The sequence below is a fragment of the Mytilus galloprovincialis genome, chromosome 6, assembly GCF_965363235.1.
Source record: "Mytilus galloprovincialis chromosome 6, xbMytGall1.hap1.1, whole genome shotgun sequence".
Taxonomy (NCBI): domain Eukaryota; kingdom Metazoa; phylum Mollusca; class Bivalvia; order Mytilida; family Mytilidae; genus Mytilus; species Mytilus galloprovincialis.
In genome coordinates, this window is record NC_134843.1 from 1,351,918 (window position 1) to 1,373,800 (window position 21,883).

The 21,883-nt window shown below is 32.3% G+C and overlaps 1 protein-coding gene and 1 long non-coding RNA gene across 2 annotated transcripts in view; one reads left to right on the plus strand and one right to left on the minus strand.

Moving 5' to 3' along the window:
* Window positions 1-21,883, plus strand: part of LOC143078667 (atrial natriuretic peptide receptor 2-like) — a 57,991-nt gene that overhangs the window by 30,188 nt on the left and 5,920 nt on the right. The window lies entirely within an intron of this gene.
* LOC143078668 (uncharacterized) lies at window positions 530-3,144 on the minus strand. Its single transcript, XR_012979245.1, has 2 exons — window positions 3,044-3,144; window positions 530-1,495 (listed from the first exon to the last, which is right to left on the minus strand). It is a non-coding gene; the product is annotated as an uncharacterized LOC143078668 (long non-coding RNA).

A 21,883-nucleotide genomic window follows, 5' to 3' on the forward strand; every position in this document is an offset into this window, starting at 1 on the left:
GGTTGTTGTCTTTTTTGGCACATTCCCCATTTCCAGTGTCAATTTTATTAGCATGATTAGGAAGTATAAACTGAGAAACAAACCTAACCATGTTAACAGTGTATCAAACTGAAATAACCTTAATCACTTAAATTATCCATGAAGGTCAAGGTCAGGTCAACCCAACCTGATAGACAAGTAGATCTTTCAAGATACTCATATACAATAAAATGTATCCAATTACATATATAAAATATACAGTATAAAAGCATTTCATTGATTAAGTAACAGTATATTTTACATGCAGTCATTGAACCATGAAAATGGGGTCAGGTGCAATGTACATATAATGGCAAACTGAAACATCATAACATATTAATTACCTACTAGCATCTGAATACAAGACAAGAAACATCCAGCTCTTTTAGCTTTTAAAATGTAAAGCTCTATAAAATAGCTTACATCATCACCCCAAGACTGTAATACAAATTTCTTGTATACAACCAACTTTCATGACTTTTGTGTAAAGCGAGACAAAATAAAATGATACTTTGAAGTACATGTATTGTTTAATATGTTTGACTACTATTATAAAATGCCAGTTTCAGAATGAACAGTAATTTAGAAGATTATTAAAATACATGTAGATACATTCAGACTATTATAACTATACAGCAAGCTGTCATTCGACTCTAACCAACAACCATGCCAGGGCTGTAAACTAAAGCTTGTCTAGGTTGGTAAAAACTTCCATCATCATGCATATATATGACACTAACCAATAGTGATGGACCGTGACAGACCCTCATGGAAAGTAAAGGAGGTTTAACACTCCCTGGTGGTACATGTAGCCAACAATAGCAATGGCAGCATAGAAACTCTTATTATATCCAAATTCTTATTTCAAATGAATAATTATCCAAGGTGAATCAGATGATGTATGATCATGATGCTGCACGTTTAGTATTGACAATGATTGATATTCATTGAAACTAGAAATTTCCATTATTCCAATTTTCTATTCTTAATGATATAACTATCCAAGATAATCATGGAATTAAGATATGATGCACTACTAATATTCCTAGAAAACTTTAAATTCTCTTTATTTCAAATTGTTAATATTACTTATTTCAAATATATATATATATATATCAAAGGTATGCTCTGTCACCAAGTAATGTAGTACATTGTATTTCCTACATTTTTTCTATGAATTGTAAGTTTGCTATTTGTTCAATTCACAATTCTCTTTTTGTCCAATCAGATCATCGCATCAACTGTACATCATGACATAATGCTGTTAGCTCTATCAACGTTATTTCCAAACCAATAAGTAACACAAAATTATGAATGAATCCACCATTTCACAATTTATAGCTACAGGTACAAATGAGGTACCATATGAGAGTAACTTAGTGACACTATATATTTCCTATATATACATTGATATACATGATATATGCCGCTTCATAATCTGGCTGGGAATCATGCTCAAACCAATGTGATATCTTATCTACAAAAAAAACATACATTAAGAATAAAGTATTTATTATATATAAACTTGTATAATTTATCTACAAGAAAAACTAGCAATCATAATTTGCTTGACAACAAAGTTTAATGATGTAAAGAAATGAATTTATGACTTATACAATTTAATTGATAAGTCCCTTATGAGAAGAAGAATAAAACCCTTTTTTGAGGTTCTATTTCTAAAACAAAATGTTCTCTCTTTCTACATCAATGTTTTCTTAGGTGTATACTTCATTGAAGGGTTACTGTCTAATAGAGGCTATAGCATTGTATAGCACTATACTTGTTGTGATCAATTTATAATACTTTTTTATTTTAAAATAGAATTTGTTGAATATTACTACCAACGTGACATGGTGACAAAGCAAATAGTATTTATAACATGTATAAGATTCTTCTTCTTCTTTATAATCCATCAACATACTGATGATAACGTGTCCGGCACTTATTTACAGTAACTATGCCGCGCATGCGTGGGATCTAATTTTTATTTAGTCATGACAGTCATGACAGTGAATAATAATTAATATACAAAAGATAAAAATAAAAATTTCAACATAATTTCTTTTTCTTGTTTTAACATATATTTAAGTTCTACAAAATTTAGAGCATAACAAATCATTTATAACAAAATAATGAATCACACCCGGTAAAATCTTAAATTTCTTATCACAAAAGATGAAAAGTGTTAAAAATTGTTGTTAAGGACGCAATGTCGTCTCATCATTTGGAATCAGGTATGTCAGGGCACAATATCAATATACTCTTTTTTTTGCCCCGGGCAATTTTGAGGTTATTGCATATATATAAACCCAAGCCTTGAACATGTTGAAGGTATTCATAACACATATGTGACAAATTATAATTATTGTACATCACCCACCAGTGGCTATATAAATAGGTATATCATCGTCGTAACTAGTCTGAGATTACTCTGACGTCCAAACGGCTGTTTTGCCAGACAAGCTTGTCTCGGACTACATGTAACATGTGAAGATTGGTTGGTTATTGGTTAATAAAAAAAAGTGACAAATATTTCATGCAAATTTAGGACGTGACAGTTATCAATACATAATTAACATACAATCAGTGAATATATAGGATTACTCGATCAGGGGTTAAGGTCTTGTAACTGTTGTATAGGCCATCCCGCACAACCATACCATTGTGAATACCCCACATGTCAATGCATGTTAGGCAATAAACAGGGGTGGATCCCGCCATTTTTAAAAGGAGGTTTAACCATACTAGTGTATATGTAACTTTTTAAATCATGCATTGATCTTCCAAAAAACATGAAAAAGGGGGGGGGGGGTCCAATCACAGGAACAATTTTTTAACAAGCCCAAATTCTTACTTTGCCTTTGAACAGGCTACTATCCAAGAGTGTGGAGTATTGGAACGTCGATTCATACCTGTATGCACAAATTTAACAAATGTGAACATTTTTCCTTCAAATTCTTGGGTGATGATCCATGATCAATGATTATTCTGATAGACATGTATTAAAATATTCATTTCTACTCACCAATTGCAATTTCCAGCTCAGCTTATATTGTACTATAGTTTCCTTCTACCATGTCAACGATTTTATGTAAAATAAGTTAGCTATTAGAAGCGCTGACACTGCCGACAATGCGACAAAAATAAAGAGGGTACGGTAACGTTAAATCGTTTACGGGCGAAGAATTATTTTCCGTTTTTAATTAAACTTGTCAGATTTGATTAATTATCGTCGAAAAATGTCCCTAATGGATAGTCATTCAAATTAAACCAGCTTTATTATGCTGTATGCATGTAATATATATGTAACCTGGTCTTTAAATGTACTTTAAGTACAGTGTCTGACGTATTTATAAACATTTTCTTGATTATTTATCCTATTTCAAATATAAATTTGAATGAATTTATAAGCCTTTTTCTGCTATAATATTCAAACTTTATTTTTTAACGAAGGCTTCTGGTATGTAGTTTTTTTTACAAAAGGCTCTCGAATTATAGACACATTAAAAAATAAAGATGGAAAGTCAAACGCATGAGTCTGGTAAAAATAAAGTTAACGGACAATGTCATGACAATAAACAGAAAACGATAAAAGACAGAGTTATATCTATATATTTTTTTCCCTGCCTCAAATTTACTCAAATGCAATTTATATAGGTAACATAAAAGATAAATGATAATGCATTCATTTACAATATTTAAAAATAGTTACATCTTAAATTTAATTTAACATATTAAGATCACGTTTTCAAGTGTTCACGGCCGACATCCGTTATTATTAAATAAGGGTGTAAAAATGAATGACAAATTCTTCACCACGTACGGCAGTCTGTAATTGCATATAAAACGTATTGCAATCACTTGTAAACCATTAAATACAAAGGTTCAGGTGCTTATATTCAATAATCAAATATTATTTCGGCAATCTGTTGATTTTTTTTAGTCAATTCGCGGCGATTTGTGCAGCAGTATGACTTTGAGCTACTCTTTTTATTTATATAATTATAAAACAGTGTTAAATAATTAAATAGGAAGAAGTTAGAATTAAAATTGAATATTTGTTTTATTTAAATAACATGATTAAGGGGACGTGGTAGACTTTCAGTTAAAAAAATCGTCTTCTTTCACAGTTTTATTTTATTCTAGAAAGGGGAGCAACCCCTGATAAATAATGGGAAAGTTTCACTCGTTTTGTGTCCAAATTATTAAAATCTGAACACGACTGGACACGGTCTGACAACATCTTGACGTCAGTTTGTATCCATGGTCTGTTTTGGTCTGACACGGTCTTAACGGATCTAAACAGCTCGCTAGAAAAAAGGTAAAATCACAAAAATACTGAACTCAGAGAAAAATCAATTCGGAAAGTCCATAATCACATGGCAAAATCAAATAACAAAACGCATCAAAAACGAATGGACAAGAACTGTCATATTCCTGACTTGGTACAGGCATTTTCAAATGTAGAAAATGGTGGATTGAACCTGGTTTTACAGAAGATACAGTCTTAAATATCTTGACATGCCTTAACGGGACTAATTTACCTATTGAGACTATCGATCCGAATGGAGACTGAACGATCTGACAAATCTTGACGTTTTCCTCTAGCGGTAAATCCAGTCAAGTAAGATACGATCAGACCAAAATGACCGTTTCAGACTGAAATCGTGCTACTAGTGAGTGGACATTTCACCTGTATATATTCAATTCATATTGGGATTAATTCATTTGTGTAAATCTTGTATTCATATTCGAAAACTTTATGGAACAGTGATATCAGATAGACATCAGACGGGGAGTATTCTGTTACACCGTTCCGTAATTTATATAGTTCGTTTGATTATATTCTTAATCTGTTTATGTGTTCCAGTCTAGGAGGATTATCCATCTTTAACCTTATAAGAACATTAAAACATCGTATCATCGCTACCTTTCCCCTGCTCACACGTATCTCAAACTGAACATTGCAAGGTCATACCAGTTCTGGAGAACTTTTCAAAGGACAAACGTCATCTAAACAACATTGTTTTTGAAGCCTTCAAATTACTCTATACATATTTGAACATTCTCTCTATGAAACACTGGAAATTTAACTGCTCTCGAAAGTACAACATTTTCTCGGATTCAACGGACTGTGCTATCTATTACTTTTGACATTTCGTTTTAATAACATTAATTGAACACATTGTAAAATTGTATTTTATTTGTTTTTCAGCTTTTTACCCTTTGTTAGATTGACCCTTGATTAAAGTATCAGCACCTGATAGTCTTTTCTGCTTGAGCCCAATCGTCGGTTATACTTAATGGTCAGGCCATTACACTACTTGTATAATTCAAACTGAATATTTCTATTGGAATACATTACGGTATTCATTGCATTTTCTAAATTTTTTACTGTATTTATCATATTTAATGGCAATTTTTTTTTACCATGTTCAAAAAGTACTAGTATATTTATCAAACACTAACGCAATATGTAAATGGTTAATTATGGTTTTTTGTCAGGCCAGAAAGCAGCGAATATGAATTTTCCTATTTTCTAATCCAACCAGCAAGTAATCTTAATCAGCATTCAGGCCTTAAATAATTACCTCAGATGTCGTGGACGTCTGTCTTATATATATTTACGCAAGAAGATTATTGTCTGAGTAACAGAATACAATGCCATCCTTTTAGGTTGCGGTTTTGTGATTGACTGCTGCAGATGCTTACATGCAAAACAGCTGATCTTTCAAATTAAAAAAAAAATGAAATGCTATTTAGATATTCCCCCTCTTTCCTAGTCTTATATCCCCAAAGAGATGAATTTCTACTTTTAAATAGACGTTTGACTTCAGCAGAAACTTTTAATCAAACAGAAATAAAATCAAGTAATACAAGACTACTTTATTTCAATGCACCGGAAACTGGAGTAAAAATACAAGACTAGTAACTTTCTGTTAGCAAATGAAAATTATGTGTAATCTGTAAACTAATTTTCATGATTTGGACATTTTGAAGTGCCGTAGTGTCATATCTGTATATATTGGACACTGATTATCACATATGACCTTGGGATCATGTTATTACTTTAAATTCTGACTGTTATATCTATATGTATTTAGCGTGAAGGTAAATCAGGCTCCGTCAAATGTTTTAAATTACTGCAAAATTGAACTTGGATATGCAACAAAAAATAAAACATGTTGCACTATTTAGAATGTATACAGTATTCGATGTTGTTATTATGAAGACGGCAACCTTCCAGGATAAATTCAGTTCAGTTCGTAAAAGTAGGGCAGTACAATGATAAAAAAAAGAGATGTGCCAATGAAAACGTTTAATTCTTCCTGTTTATTACTTTTATTTGTCTTTGTAAAACGAATTACGAGATGTGTACAGTGGTAAACTACTGCGCATTCATCTATGAAGCAGCAGTTCTTGTGTATTTGTGTGTATATCCAAGTTGATATACGACATGACAACCTTCCGATAGATTATAAAGAGATGTCATCATAAATTGTTAACAGTGAATAATCCTGTAATAGGTAAAATGTGGAAGTACATATGGCTATTCGTTCGGTACAACGATATTAAACAAATTTATTCAGTTTCCTTTAGGCATGATTAAATATTTATTATTTTTTGAAAGCGTAAATGAGTTGCCCTTATTTTAAAATTTATCTACCGGAAGTAATGTATCGATGTTGTTTAGTTGGTGTCATGTGACATTTCAAATAAAGTTACCGACCGTGCAAGGGCTGTATAGCCAGTCAAGGTCGTTAAAAACTTCCATCTGTTGTTTGTTTCAAATAAAGAAGAATTGTACAAGTTACATAATTACATAAACTCAGACATGATTTTAAAAAAGAACAATTCTGTTCATATTTGACGGACTTATGAAGAAGCACAACACAAATATTGGTAAATTTTGTATGACCAAATCATGATTAATCCTCAGAGAAGTATTATTCATGCCTACCATAGAAAAAAATCTATACCTGAGGTTATTGAACATTCCAGATTAAAGTAGTCGCAAGAATTTCTTAATGCGAAATTTGAAACCCATGAATCTATTATCTAGAGCAATACCTTCCATTGCGTTTTGTATGTGGCTAACCTTTCTCTGACAACATATTGTCTTATTATATCGGTTTTTGTCTCATACAGTAATGCGGATTGATAAAGTCTCAACTGCAGTTACAAATTCAAAGATATTGAGAAAGTTGAGATCTTTATGTTCTATATTTGGTACATGTATGTTGCTAAGTATGTGCCAAAAATATAACGTCAAATTCAAAGTATTTAAAAAAAATTAAAAAAAATAACTATTGAAACCTGAGGGATATCCGTATGAAAGTATTTAAATAAACGAAATGAATTTCGAAAGTCAATATAAGATAGTCATTAACCACAATAAACCTATTTCTCGTATCAAACATAAACTAAAAGAACTAGCCAAGAAATTTGTTTTTGTCCCGGCCGATAAAGCTGCTAATAATATTATTATTGTTTGACGTAAATTTTACATTGAGGTTCTGAAAAAAGAAATCACCAATTCACCAACATTCCAACTGACTCCATTTTCAGAAAACGACATCTGTAACAAACATAAAATTTTAGCTATCGCTTTACAAGCAGAGCCAAATACAATGAAAGTCCCAACTATGTATTGGCTTCCGAAGCTACACAAAGCACCTTACAAATATAGATTTATTTCGTCTTCAAGCCATTGTTCCACTACTAAATTGTCTATTCTTCTTACCAGCACACTTGGTACCATTAAAAACCTGATAATAAATTGTTCAAATAAGGCCTTCGAAAATAGTGGAATTAATTACTTAATTAAGAACTCGTTGGAAGTACTTGATAAATTGCATGCTTATATTGGTGATTTTGAATCTGTTCAAAGTTTTGATTTTTCTACCCTGTATACCACATTGCCTCACATTCTCATTAAGAAAAAATTCACACACCTAATTAAATGGGCATTTAAAAAATCAGAATGTGAATATATATGCTCAAACTCTTTTAGGTCATTTTTTAGTAGCAATAAACAAAAAAACTATGTCAATTGGACATGCTTTGATACTATATATGCCCTTGAATTTTTACTAGATAACATTTTTGTTCGCTTTGGGGATTCCGTATATCGTCAGATTATCGGAATTCCAATGGGGACTAACTGTGCACCACTTATTGCGGACCTGTTTTTGTATTGCTATGAGTTACAATTTATGACAAAAATAAGCAAAGACCCATCGAAACAACATCTTATAAACAAATTTAATAATACTTTTAGATATTTGGATGATATTTTGGCTCTCAATAATGACGACTTCAGAATGTATATTAAAGAAATTTATCCTGTTGAACTTACTTTAAATAAAGCTAATACTAACAATGACCACTGCCCTTTCCTCGATCTTGATATCTATATAACTAACGGAAAGCTGAATACTAAAATTTATGATAAAAGAGATGATTTTTCATTTCATATCGTTAACTATCCATTTTTAGATGGTGACGTTCCCTTGTCACCATCTTACGGTGTTTATATATCTCAACTTGTACGATTCGCTCGTGTATGTAACAATGTTTTAGATTTTAACGAGAGAAATTTATGTATTACTGAAAAATTATTACACAAGGGTTTTCGATATCACAAACTAGTCAAAACATTTACTAAATTTTATCATCGGTATAAGGACATCATTCGTAAATATAGCTCAACATGCAGACTTCTTATACGTTCAGGTATTTCACATCCAATTTTTTATGGAAATATTCTTTATAAAGCACAAAGGTGTCAGTATTCACCTCAAAAACTAACAAAACTTTTGAATAGACTTATTAAGAAGGAATATAGTTACGATACTGTTGTCAGGTCATTAAAGATTGCATATTTTGGCTTTAATATTGATTCACTTATAGGGTCTTTGCATCGGAACTAAACACATTTATTCAAAACCAGTTGTTGGCATGACACGGGTTATGTTCTTCTCATATATGTTATGATGGTATGATACTAAACCCCTAACAGGAAGGATTGTGCCTGATGTTCATATGATGAAATCATAATCTTTCAGTCAGTTTAATTGAAGTCTGGAGCTGGCATGTCAGTTAACTGCTAGTAGTCTGTTGTTATTTATGTATTATTGTCATTTTGTTTATTTTCTTTGGTTACATCTTCTGACATCAGACTCGGACTTCTCTTGAACTGAATTTTAATGTGCGTATTGTTATGCGTTTACTTTTCTACATTGGCTAGAGGAATAGGGGGAGGGTTGAGATCTCACAAACATGTTTAACCCCGCCGCATTTTTGCGCCTGTCCCAAGTCAGGAGCCTCTGGCCTTTGTTAGTCTTGTATTATTTTAATTTTAGTTTCTTGTGTACAATTTGGAAATTAGTATGGCGTTCATTATCTCTGAACTAGTATATATTTGTTTAGGGGCCAGCTGAAGGATGCCTCCGGGTGCGGGAATTTTTCGCTACATTGAAGACCTGTTGGTGACCTTCTGCTGTTGTTTTTTTCTATGGTCGGGTTGTTGTCTCTTTGGCACATTCCCCATTCCCATTCTCAATTTTATTAATGTCATGATCAACAGAACACGGATTAATATGAATTGTAAATTATTTCCTTTTTGATGAAACAGTTTAATGAGATATTTATGAATATGTATATGAAATAAATAAGTACGTAGGCACGTAAAAAGAGTCAATGGTCTAGCACTACTCAATCACATCTGAAATTTGAAGAGTGCTATGCTCATTTGTCTTAAGGTATAATTCGCCGTTTCCGAATCTAATGCATTCTGGGTAATATTTCCAAAAGTGTACACCAAAGCATCGTGATTGGTTAAAAACGTCCTAAACAATGGAAATTCAACCAATGACGTGACGTTATTTTCATTTTGGGGTACGAACAATAAAATTACCCAAGTTTCATAAGATGGCATTGGATTATGCATGAACTTCAGCTTAGCTGTTATACATTTCTAGGACTATGATTGTCTTAAGGATGTACTTAGGTGAGGTTAGGTGAAAATTAATAAATTAAGAAGTTAAAATTGATACTATAAGCAGGTAGAGCACTCTTTAACAGGTCGAGAACTCTAGATTTCTTTACGTCAGAATATATTTGCATAGTAGTTTCCCAAACACAAGGCCAATACGGACTTGAAAAACTGACCAATCGACTCAATGAGCTACAATGCATTGTGGGCTACTACGAGTTTACTACAACCGGAAAACACTGCGTGGAATTAGTGGAAGAACTGTCAACTTATATAGTGTCTGGGATTCTCAAAATATATATTTTTGTTCTGCGAATGTGATTTTTGTAAAATATATAACAAATTCTTCAATTTGCATGCTCAGATTAAAAAAGTATTGTTTACGGGCTTCGCTATTCGACTTTCTTTTTCGTCTTGTTAAGGTTTATGTACCCTTCTGTAGCCATTTTTGTACGAATTTTTCAAACCTCAATTGTATCAAAACTAAAGATATAATAAATAATAGAGATAGGCCATTTAGTATAATGTCATTCAAAATCATTTCTGCATAGAAAAACACGAAAACTTTCATTGAAACATTTCTTTCTGTACTGGATGTGTTAATTTTTTATCAGGTCCTGAACTGAAAGTAAAAACATTATAATATTCAGTATGCTAAAAATAAGTGTTATGAAAGCGGCAGGGCGGATCCAGCCATTTTAAAAAGGAGGGTCCAAAACAGGATAAAAGGGGATGGGGGTTCCAACTACATGTCCCCATTTAAATGTATTCATCGTTCAAAAAAGGGGGGTCTAACACCCGGACCCCCCCCTTTTTAGCCGCCACTGAGCGGGTACGGTATATAGCTTAATACATTTTGTATAGCTTCATCCATCGATAAAGTCCGTTTGTTGCTAGTTTTATCACAAAATATACCTCAGAGGTTTTTTATCGTTCGGCAGCTGTCATGTTGACGTATGTGAAATATCTCCAATATTTATAGCTCCTGGATCACAGTGGGTGCCACATTACCTATTATTTTTATTCTAAAACGTGCTTTGTATATAGAAATGAGAAGATGCGGTATGAGTGCCAAATGAGACATCTTTCCAAAAAAGACACAATCTACTAAAGTAAGCAGTCATAGGTTCAGTGCCGAAAAGTACGCTATAAATAACCCAAAATTACTCGTGTAAAACAATAAAAAAAAAAAAAAAAAAATAACAACAAAAAAAAAACAACAACAAAAAAAACAACTAAAAACGGCCGAATGTAATATATAAAAGGAGAAGAATGAAGTTCAAATATAAAATATACAAGTTAAACTATGCCTGTATCTATTGTTTAAAGATGTCAATCTTATTTTCAAAGCTTGTATAAACAACTATACACACAAAGCAAGCAATCCAACCAAAGTTTTACTTTGCAAGCATTAGGAAATCAGCCGTAATGATTTTATTCATTTTGGTAAATGTCCGAGACCTTTTAAGGGACGACATCAAAAGTTCAATGAAGGATAAGAAACTTAATTCGCATAGTTTTTTCACTGACCCCCACATCCCCTCTCTAAACTTAATTTGGGAAAAATTGATTGACCAATATGTATTTATATAAAATTGATTTGGGATCGATAAAACTTGCAGCACTTTCACCCCCCCCCCCCCCCCCCCAAAAAAAAATATTTGATTTAAGTTTTTTTTATCCTACATCGATCTTTTGATGTCGTCCTTTAAAAAACGAAAACAAAATGAAACTACAGTTGGTGACTTCACTTCAAAACAAAGGGAACAGTTTGGAAGTCTCGTATACTGAAATGTGACAAAAATAAATACTTGCAGATTTTATTAACACTGCCATGTATGTAAATATTTCTTCGCCTTTTTACGAACACAAAATTCAAGGATCACACATTTGCCCTTCATTATCTATATATACGGAAATTGCTGTACTCGTGAATATAAGCACCGACTGCTATCGACGGCTCACTTTACACTAGTTAGTTTGTCTTATGGGTAATTGTTTTTCGCTGTTGTTTCGTTGCTGTCGGGTGGACAAATACATGAAATCTCTGTGCCATCATCAAATATATGAATGGCTATATATCGGGTAATTCAAACCCTTTTTTCTTCCCATAGAAACAAGTCTTCGTCTGAGCATGGAAGGAATACTATGCATCACGAACTATAAATGAGGATACAAAAAATGAAAAACTAAGCGAAATTGTGAATCCCGCATTGCACGAAAAAATGTGTTGTATTTTAGTAAATAACACGTGTTCTCGGTTGATTGTAAACACGTAGTAGTCCATCATGCATTGTTACTCATTTCGTGGATTGGTCAAAAACCTAGGTAAAAAATAAATTGCGTCACATGTAAATAAACAATTACATGTGAGAGAACATAAGTATGCTAATTTATGCATTTCCATATAAGGTAGTGGTCCCGACCTGTTTAAGGATAAAAATAAGCTAAAAATATTGATAGGTCATGGACCTCCTTTTCGAGATATTTGAGATTTAAAATATGGCGGGAAAAGGCTGACTCGGACTTGTACCTTTTATTTGCATTGATATTATTTCGGTCTCAAAACCAAAGAAAGAAAATCAAGAATCTTCTAAAATTTTGGTAAATGCCTTTTCATGAGCTAATAAATCTTATATGAAAAAATAAATGGGTGTTATGGGGCAAAATATTTTACATTGTATTGTAGGAGTTCGAACATTTGACACAAATTCCAAAACCTCACCTAAGTACATCCTTAAAGCAACAGCGTGGAGACCGTGTATATTTTCCATGGGTTTTGGAAGGCATGGTTTATTTCAATACGCGGATATATGTGGTGTTAGGTCCCTTTGTTAAAACAACACGGTGTTTAAGAAAAATCTAAAAGGTTTCAACAGAAGAAGAATTTGATAATGAAAATTAAAATATATTCATTTAAACATTTAAAAGTAACACATGTAACACGTTATTAATGGTTGCATGCATAGACCAATGGAAATTTGTTCTAAGTAATGAAAACTCGATCACTTTGATAGGCCACTAATCTAAATACCACATGTTAAGGTAGTCGGTTAGATAACTTCGTCACACAGTGTGCTAGTGACCTAATACAATATAAATGGGAACAGTAAGATAACTTCGTCACACAGTGTGCTAGTGACCTAATACAATATAAATGGGAACAGTTAGATAACTTCGTCACAGAGTGTGCTAGTGAGCTAATACAAGAAAACCAATTATTTATATTACATCGGAGGTCAAAAATACTGCTTAAACGTACTGTTTGTCTTAATCAACATACAGAAAGCTATAGACAATTGCACGACTAAAAAGAAAAATGTGAGGTTTCTTCAAGCATAGTGGAAACCTTGTAAGTTACAGATTTATCAGGAACTGTAAGTCGTTGTTTTATACGTTTTTTTGTCTACAATGTTTTATTGATTGAAAGTTATAGAATTGTAATTGTATGTTGTTGTTATAAGGGCCTTATCCTATAATGAAACAACCGTCAGCTTTTAAGAATATAAAAAAATGGTTTCCGGTAGTATTATATTTGTTTTTGATATATTTATCTAAATGCATTTTAAGTAGAAAGATTTTGTATATAAGTGTATTTGAAATGTTAAAAACGGATGTAGTAACCCTTCTGAAAGCAAAATACAATAGAATAATAGCTGTAGATACGCTGCATTGGCTGGTAGTTGATTTCCGTTTAGTATGGAAGAGTGTAAAGTTTCCATTAATAGCTATGTTTACATTTACTCTCTTTTTGCATGAGTTAGTGTCGAAGTCTTTTAGGTATAAATCATAAGTTCGATGTCTAATCGATTTTCAATAAAATGATTTATTCGATGACAGAGCTTTTTACGTAAACCCTTTGAAAAATGTTCATTTGCGTGTTTTTACTCTTTTTTTATTTAAGGGGGAATATCATCGTATAAATAAAGGCAACAGTAATATATCGCCGTTCGAAATTCATTATCGATTGAAAAAAAAATCCGAGTTACAAACTAAAACTGAGGGAAACACATCAAATATAGTTATCAAAGGTACCAGGATTATAATTTAGTACGTCAGACGCGCGTTTCGTCTTCATAAGACTCATCAGTGACGCTCATATCAAAATATTTATAAAGCTCAACAAGTACAAAGTTGAAGAGCATTGAGGATCCAAAATTTCAAAAAGTTGTGCCAAATACGGCTAAAGTAATCAATCTATGGCTGGGATAAGAAAATCCTTAGTTTTTCGAAAAATTCAAAGTTTTGTAACAGGAAATTTATTAAAATGACCATATTATTGATATTCATGTCAACACTGAAGTGTTGACTACTGGGCTGGTGATACCCTCGGGGACGAAACGTCCACCAACAGTGGCATCGACCCAGTGGTGTAAATAGTTATCAAAGGTACCAGGATTATAATTTAGTACGTCAGACGCGCGTTTCGTCTTCATAAGACTCATCAGTGACTGCTCATATCAAAATATTTATAAAGCCAAACAAGTACAAAGTTGAAGAGCATTGAGGATCCAAAATTCAAAAAAGTTGTGCCAAATACGGCTAAAGTAATAAATATATTTGCAACTATAATAGGTGAACTACGACACAATATAAACACAACATTAAAAATAAAAGAGATATTTCATAATTTTGTTTTAAACGACTCAATGTATCAAAATACAAAACATGATCTAATAATTTAATCTAAGGAAGATAACGCATAATCAATTCATTTCATTGTTTTCAACATAATTCTATCTGAATCCATGTAAGAATAAAACTTTGTCACTAGGCGAGGATAACAACCCAGCCCCTTCAAGACAAAGGGACTGTGTCGTAACCCTTTGCTACCGACATTTGACCTGTAGTGAAAAAGTTATGGTTACTATTTAAAAAAAATGCATTGTGAAAAAATGAAGCATGGATTACATTTGCAATTGTCCCTTTATTACTCTACCATAAAATTATGTAAAACATTCAACTTTGAAAAAATAAAGTTATCGTATTGTCGAAGGGACATGATTCCAGTATGACTTATCTTGTTATAAAAGGGTGTTTCTGTGGCTTAGTTGTGTAGATAGTTCCTCTATTTTTATTGACCAGGAATGTCTCGTTACCCCTCAAAGATCAGTTGTTTTCTCCGGGAACTCCGTATTAATTTGAAATCTATTAACACCACTCGGTCGATGCCACTACTGGTGGACGTTTCGTCCCCAATGGTATCACCGGCCAAGTAGTCAGCACCTCGGTGTTGACATGAATATCAGATCAGATTTTTACAGATTTTCTTTACCCAGGCATAGATTACCGTTGCCGTATTAGACACAACTTTTTGGAATTATGAGTCCTCAATGCTCTACAACTTTCTACTTATTTGACTTTAGATCTATTTTGATCTGAGCGTCACTGATGGGTCTTATGTAGACGAAACGCGCCTCTGGCGTATTTAAAAGTAAGATCACAAAAATACTGAACTTAGAGGAAAATCAATTTGGAAAGTCCATAATCACATGGCAAAATAAAATAACAAAATGCACCAAAAACGAATGGACAAGAACTGTCATATTACTGACTTGGTACAGGTATTTTCAAATGTAGAAAATGGTGGATTAAACCTGGTTTTATAGCGCTAACCCTCTCACTTTGATGACAGTCTCGTCAAATTCCGTTATATTTACATTAATGCGTAAACTTAACAGACACAATAAATAAAATAGTCAAAATATGGGTACATCAGTCATCATCGTATAACAATTTTAAAAGGGACAATTTAACAGAACACAAAAACATCTATCTACAAACACATTCATTGATTTGTGTGTCTGACGTCAGAATTTTTTTTTTTACGTCACATAAATTTGGCGTTCAATGTGCATGCAAACAATTCTAAAATTTACATAGGCAATGTTAGCATGTAGGGTTAATAAATCAAAAGTATGAAAGAATAAATATCAGAAATAGACCGAGATTAAAAATAGTGCAAAAGTTGTATATAGAATTTATAAGAATCCAACAAATAGTTAATTCCACTATCAGTCATCATCGTATAACAATTTTAAAAGGAACAATTTAACAGAAAACAAATACATCTATCTACAAACACATTCATTAAGTTATAAGCCTGGTACCTTTCAACTATTCCACCACCAATAAAAACTGGTCGCCACACAAAATTTTCTATCAATTAAGGTGAAAAAAAACCTGACCATACCAGGGTAAAAAACGAAATACGACGAAACAACCCATAACAGATTTTTTTCTAGGGAATATTTTTATGTATTTTGATTCCTTCAACAAAATCTACGGAAATATGGTATGACTGCTAATAAAACAACTATCTTCCAAAGGCCAAATGAAGTGAATGTAACCAGCTATAAGCAACCTTATGACTTTCAACAATGAGAAAAAACTTCGTTATAAAGTCATTATAGGAACGTGTTTATATGTGTACTTTTTAAAATTATAAGGAGGTATAGAACGTGTCAATGAAATAAAAATAATTGAAGCACTATATCGGAATATGCAAATCCACACTTTTGATCAATATATCTTTTCCGGTTAAAGGTTTTAGGTAAATACAACGTGAAAGTAAACCACGTAAGTCAGGTATTTTGTGTAAGAAGTTTCATTTGACTTGACGTCTACCTAAAACGATTACCTATAGCAAACAAAGAAAAGTAGAAATATGTAGCAGAACAAAGGTTTTATTAATTATATTATTGCTAAATTGTTTTACCTGAAATCGATGAGAGTAAATAGTAGTATACGGACGTTCAAAACTCTTAAACACTGTTTTAATATACAATGAAGATATAAAAACTGATGGATTCCAATAAAATCCCAACGTAGCGATAATGAATTAAATATTTCAAAAGTTTTCCATTTGGTGATTACTATAGTTGAGCTTTTGATTTTGTTTGTATAAATTGTAAGGTTGTATAGACTTGTTTCATTTTCTTTGGAGTTTCGTATAAAACTACGAACAAAGACAATCACTAGAGAAGTAATTTTCGAGTAGTTTTATTGACGTTTTTACATTATATTTTGACACAGCTAAAAATTGCCTCAGTTTAGTACCATCAATTTAAAAACCAATGTAAAAAAAATAGACTTCTATTTATGAAAAAAACGATTCTTTTAGTTTCCGCAATATAAAATGTCTTCAATGAAGGATGCACCCAACACCTCAATAACCATACATAATCATTTGTAGTATACTTATACTTGTGCATATGTGATGCTCGGTCCTACGTCATCATACTGTAGTTCCGTAGAGCCCCCAGTCAAAAGTCTATAAATTACTCTTCATCTTACCATACTGTCTAGGGAATCATATTCCTATCATTATGATTAAATATACATATAAATAGTTAGTATCTCTCAATGGAAAATTTAATAGATAAACAGCATATTTAAATACATGAGGGAAAACAATTAGTCAAATGATAAAACGATATAAAAGCTTTCTGTTTCCATTCAGTGTTAGTTTAATAAAAAAAAAAAGTTTTATTATCAGTTCATTGATGCACAATTTATAGAAATATATCATAATATAAAGAGAAAGAACAACATATCTTAATTTTAGCGGTCTTTTAGCCACCATACAAGGCAAACAATACAATACACAACAAGCCTCAATTGGATACATGAAAATAAAAATGAAGAACTATAATAAATCATGGTAGTAATAAGCAGAGTTATAAGCAAAATAAGCTATGTATTGAAACTAAAAGCAAATTAAATGTAATTTCAGCATGCTTAGAAAGATGGTAAAATGACTAGCATCAAAGATGTTTTCAAAATCTAACACCAGCACTTTAAGTTCGAGGTTAAGCAAGGTTAAACCCAGGTTTAAGCCACCATCTTCTACACGAGCAAATACCTCTACTTAGTTAAGAATATGTTGTTCCCCATTCGTTTGATGTATTTGATGTTTTGAGTTTGCCATTTGACTGATAAAAGCATGTTTTTTTCTAAATTCATTATACTATGCATTAAGCAACAGCTGTATATTTCAAAATAACTATATCACCCTAGGTTGGTGTGCGCACCCTAGGTATATTACCAACATTAAAATATTTAAAATCATATTTCAATCTTTCTGATGAAATTTTGACTTCATTCATGGAATAATAAAATTGAGAATGGAAATGGGGAATGTGCCAAAGAGACAACAAACCCGACCATAGAGCAGACAACAGCAGAAGGTCACCAACAGGTCTTCAATAAGTTTATGATAATATAAACACGAAATGGAAATCGGTTACTTGAAAAGAGGGACGAAAGATACCAAAGGGACAGTCAAACTCATAATCTAAAACAAACTGACAACGCCATGGCTAAAATGAAAAAGACAAACAAACAACAGCACACATGACACAACATAGAAAACTAAAGAATAAACAACACGAACCCCACCAAAAACTAGGGGTGATCGCAGGTGCTCCGGAAGGGTAAGCAGATCCTGCTCCAGATGTGGCACCCGTCGTGTTGCTTATGTGATAACACATCCAATAAATAGTATAATTCGGTAGGTCACATTCATGAAAGGGAGAAGATTGTAGTTACGTCGGAAGGAACATATCCGATATCATTTGTGAAACGGTTATTCTATAACGGTCAACCAACTCGTGTGGCGTCTGTTAAATTTACGAAGAGATGATTTCAACTTCACCATTTAGAACTCTTGGTTTAATAGCTTCCTTGTGAGCAGCAACCCTCTATTAAGAAAATCATGATAGGAAATGCAAGTATGGGAAAATTGTATCAATTGGGAGATATACACCCCGTATGCAGGTGCTGCTGAAATGTTGCTACTTAGAAATGGAAGGTTCACAATTGGAAAGCTGATATCATCTCTTTTGTCGTAAAATTTTGTTTTCAACCGACCCAATTTTTATTGTAGAATTATGTGATAAATGCACTTGCAACAAACGAAAAAACTTAGTTGATGACTTTAGGATTTATGATACATGTATTTTCAAATTGAAATACAAACTCCTCATTCATTCTTCATCAAATATATAGCTTTTCAAACTAGTAACAAAAGCGATTCTCAAAATGAAAAATTCTAGATCCGCGAATGGATACTACCGCAGAGGTAAAACCATACACATTTGGGTTATTGTACACGAAATGATTGCTACAATTCATTTTTGTTGATTTTAGACCCTTTGGAACTCTATGTGGGCTGTTTCAGCAACTAGACAAAAAATCCCCAAACTAGATAAACGGTTAGATTCAGCATGTCAACGAATCCCAAATATCTATATTAATGAACTTTTGTCTTTAAATTTGGACCCCTCAAAATTGAAAAAGGGACCAAAAATATAAAAAAAAATGCATGCATCGGATACATTTGTTATTGAAGGCATGACTGTAACAATAGGATTTATATACACAAATATCTTATTCTGTACACAAATATCTTATTCTGGGGGTCTCATTGGGGGGGGGGGGGTGTTCTGATCCCGGATCCCGCTTACTGTTTTGGCAGATTCCCGTATTCCGCTTATCGTTTTGTCAGATTCCTGTGTCCCGCTAGACTTCATTTCTCGTTTTTCACGACACAATCATTTGACTTTCACCTGTCACGCTTGCAAAAAATCGGCAATCCGGCGTCACGCTTATACCCAAATGCGACCCACTATTTTACTCTATTCTGAATCATATTAAGCCCATTATACATATATTAAAAAAGTAGTGTGGATTTTTTTTATACCTTTTTATCCCGTCTCGTTTCGTTTTTGAGCCATATATAGATGTCGTATGTGACAATGAGACAACTCTCCATCCGAGTCACAATTTATAAAAGTAGACCATTATACGTAAACATACGGTCTTCAACATGGAGTCTTGGCTCACACCGAACAGCAAGTTATAAATGGCTCCAGTGTAAAACCTTTTAAACGGGAAAACAAAGATTCAATCTATATCAAGATGTACGTAATTAGTGGTGAAGTGTCATGGAAATGGATAAAAAAAATAAGGATAAAGATCCCTATACGCTTTATAAGAAACTAAATGGAATACATTTGAAATAAATGTTATTTCTATTTAATTTATTAGAGTGTTTTAAAACCAAACTTTCCTCCGTAAGTTAAATTTTATCAATTCTTTCTCTTACTTTATCTATTGTTTGAGCAAGTCGGCTAAATTAAGGCCTTACAGCTAATTTCATAATGCATGCAAAGCAAAACTTTGGTTGGCTTGCTTGCTTTGTTTGTTTAATTGTTTATACAAACTTTGTAAATAAGATTGACATTTTTAAACAATATGATTAGGCATATGATAGTTTAACCTGTATTTTTAATATTTGAATTAAATTGGGTGTTATCATAACGATTATCCAATAAAAGAAAAACAAGCAAGTCAACTAAAGTCTTGCTCTACATGCTTAAAGAAATGAGCTGTAATAGATAAAAAAATAAATAAAAAATTATACAGTGAAAATGCACCGCATATACAGTACTAATGATTCGCTCCACAGTAAAAATGAAAGAATAGTATCATTATTCGACAGTAAACATGACTAGCATTACGAAATCATCATAGTGGAATTTAGTTAAATATGAAGAAACTGAATGACAAAACATATTCTACGTTATACAACTTTATTAATTGTATTAAAATGAATATTTTGTACTGCAACAACATCTTACCTGTTAGTTATAAAGCACCTGCACGATCTGTTCGTGAAATGTCATAAATATTCACCTATTTTGGTATATATTTCAAAGCTGGATGGCTTTAGGCGCGATAAAACCCCGCTCGCATCTCTAACTTTGTTTTATTAGTATTATGTATTTCTGAACATATACATTTTAACTAATTTTCTTCATTTTCTTCGAAAGTAAAAAAAAGTTCGTCTGTTTAGTTATCATTCTACATTAGACATTTATGGCATATACAGTAAAAATGATATTTTAGGATCCGCACTTTACATACACTGAGTATGGTTTTATATATGGCCATGGAAACATGAATATCCGTTAAGAGAAGCTATATAGTGTTTTAATAAAGTGGAGGAAGATGTATTATAAAAATATCATGATAAGAGATAATCTTATAAAGTGTCAGATAAAGTTCTTATCGAGAAAGAAAATAGATGAAAACATAAAAGGAAACGCAATCTCATTCAAGAAGACAAAAGCTTGCTCATTGTTAAAGGCCGTACGGTGACCTATAGTTGTTAATGTCTGTGTCATTTTGGTCTTTTGTGGATAGTTGTCTCATTGGCAATCATACCACATCTTCTTTTTTATATTATAAAGTCAAATGAATCGATATTTATCGTTCCTTTTTTATGAATATAGGTAATATAGTCATAAGATTTTAAATAACTTAAAGTGAATATATCATGTAAAGAAAGAGAGATTGAAATAGCTTATAAATATTTAAACTGATAATAAGTCGATGACAACCTGACAAGGCAATGAAAAAACAACATACGACAAATAGACAAACAAAAAGAAAAATCACAAAAATACTGAACTCCGAGAAAAAAATTCTTAATGGAAATTCCTTTATCAAATGCTCAAACACGGTATTTTTTGTGATTTTACTTTTTACATATTGCAGAGACTTTTTCAGTATCTAGAAATTCTTTGATTGTTCTTGCTACAAAAAAACGACAACGACAATCTTAAAATACACGCACGAGAAAATGTCTTCCTTCTGGATTTACCCTCAATGGGAAAGCACAAAACCAAATATTTGCAAGGCTAGGAATTATAAGAACCGTTTATAAGAAAATCCCATGTTTGCATTGACAGGTATATGATTGTTTGTGGATGACATTTGTTTATGGTAAACTTTTTGTAATTCTCGATTTTTCTGCAAATCGTTCTAAATGCCATTTTAATTTGTTTATTATAACCGGATATA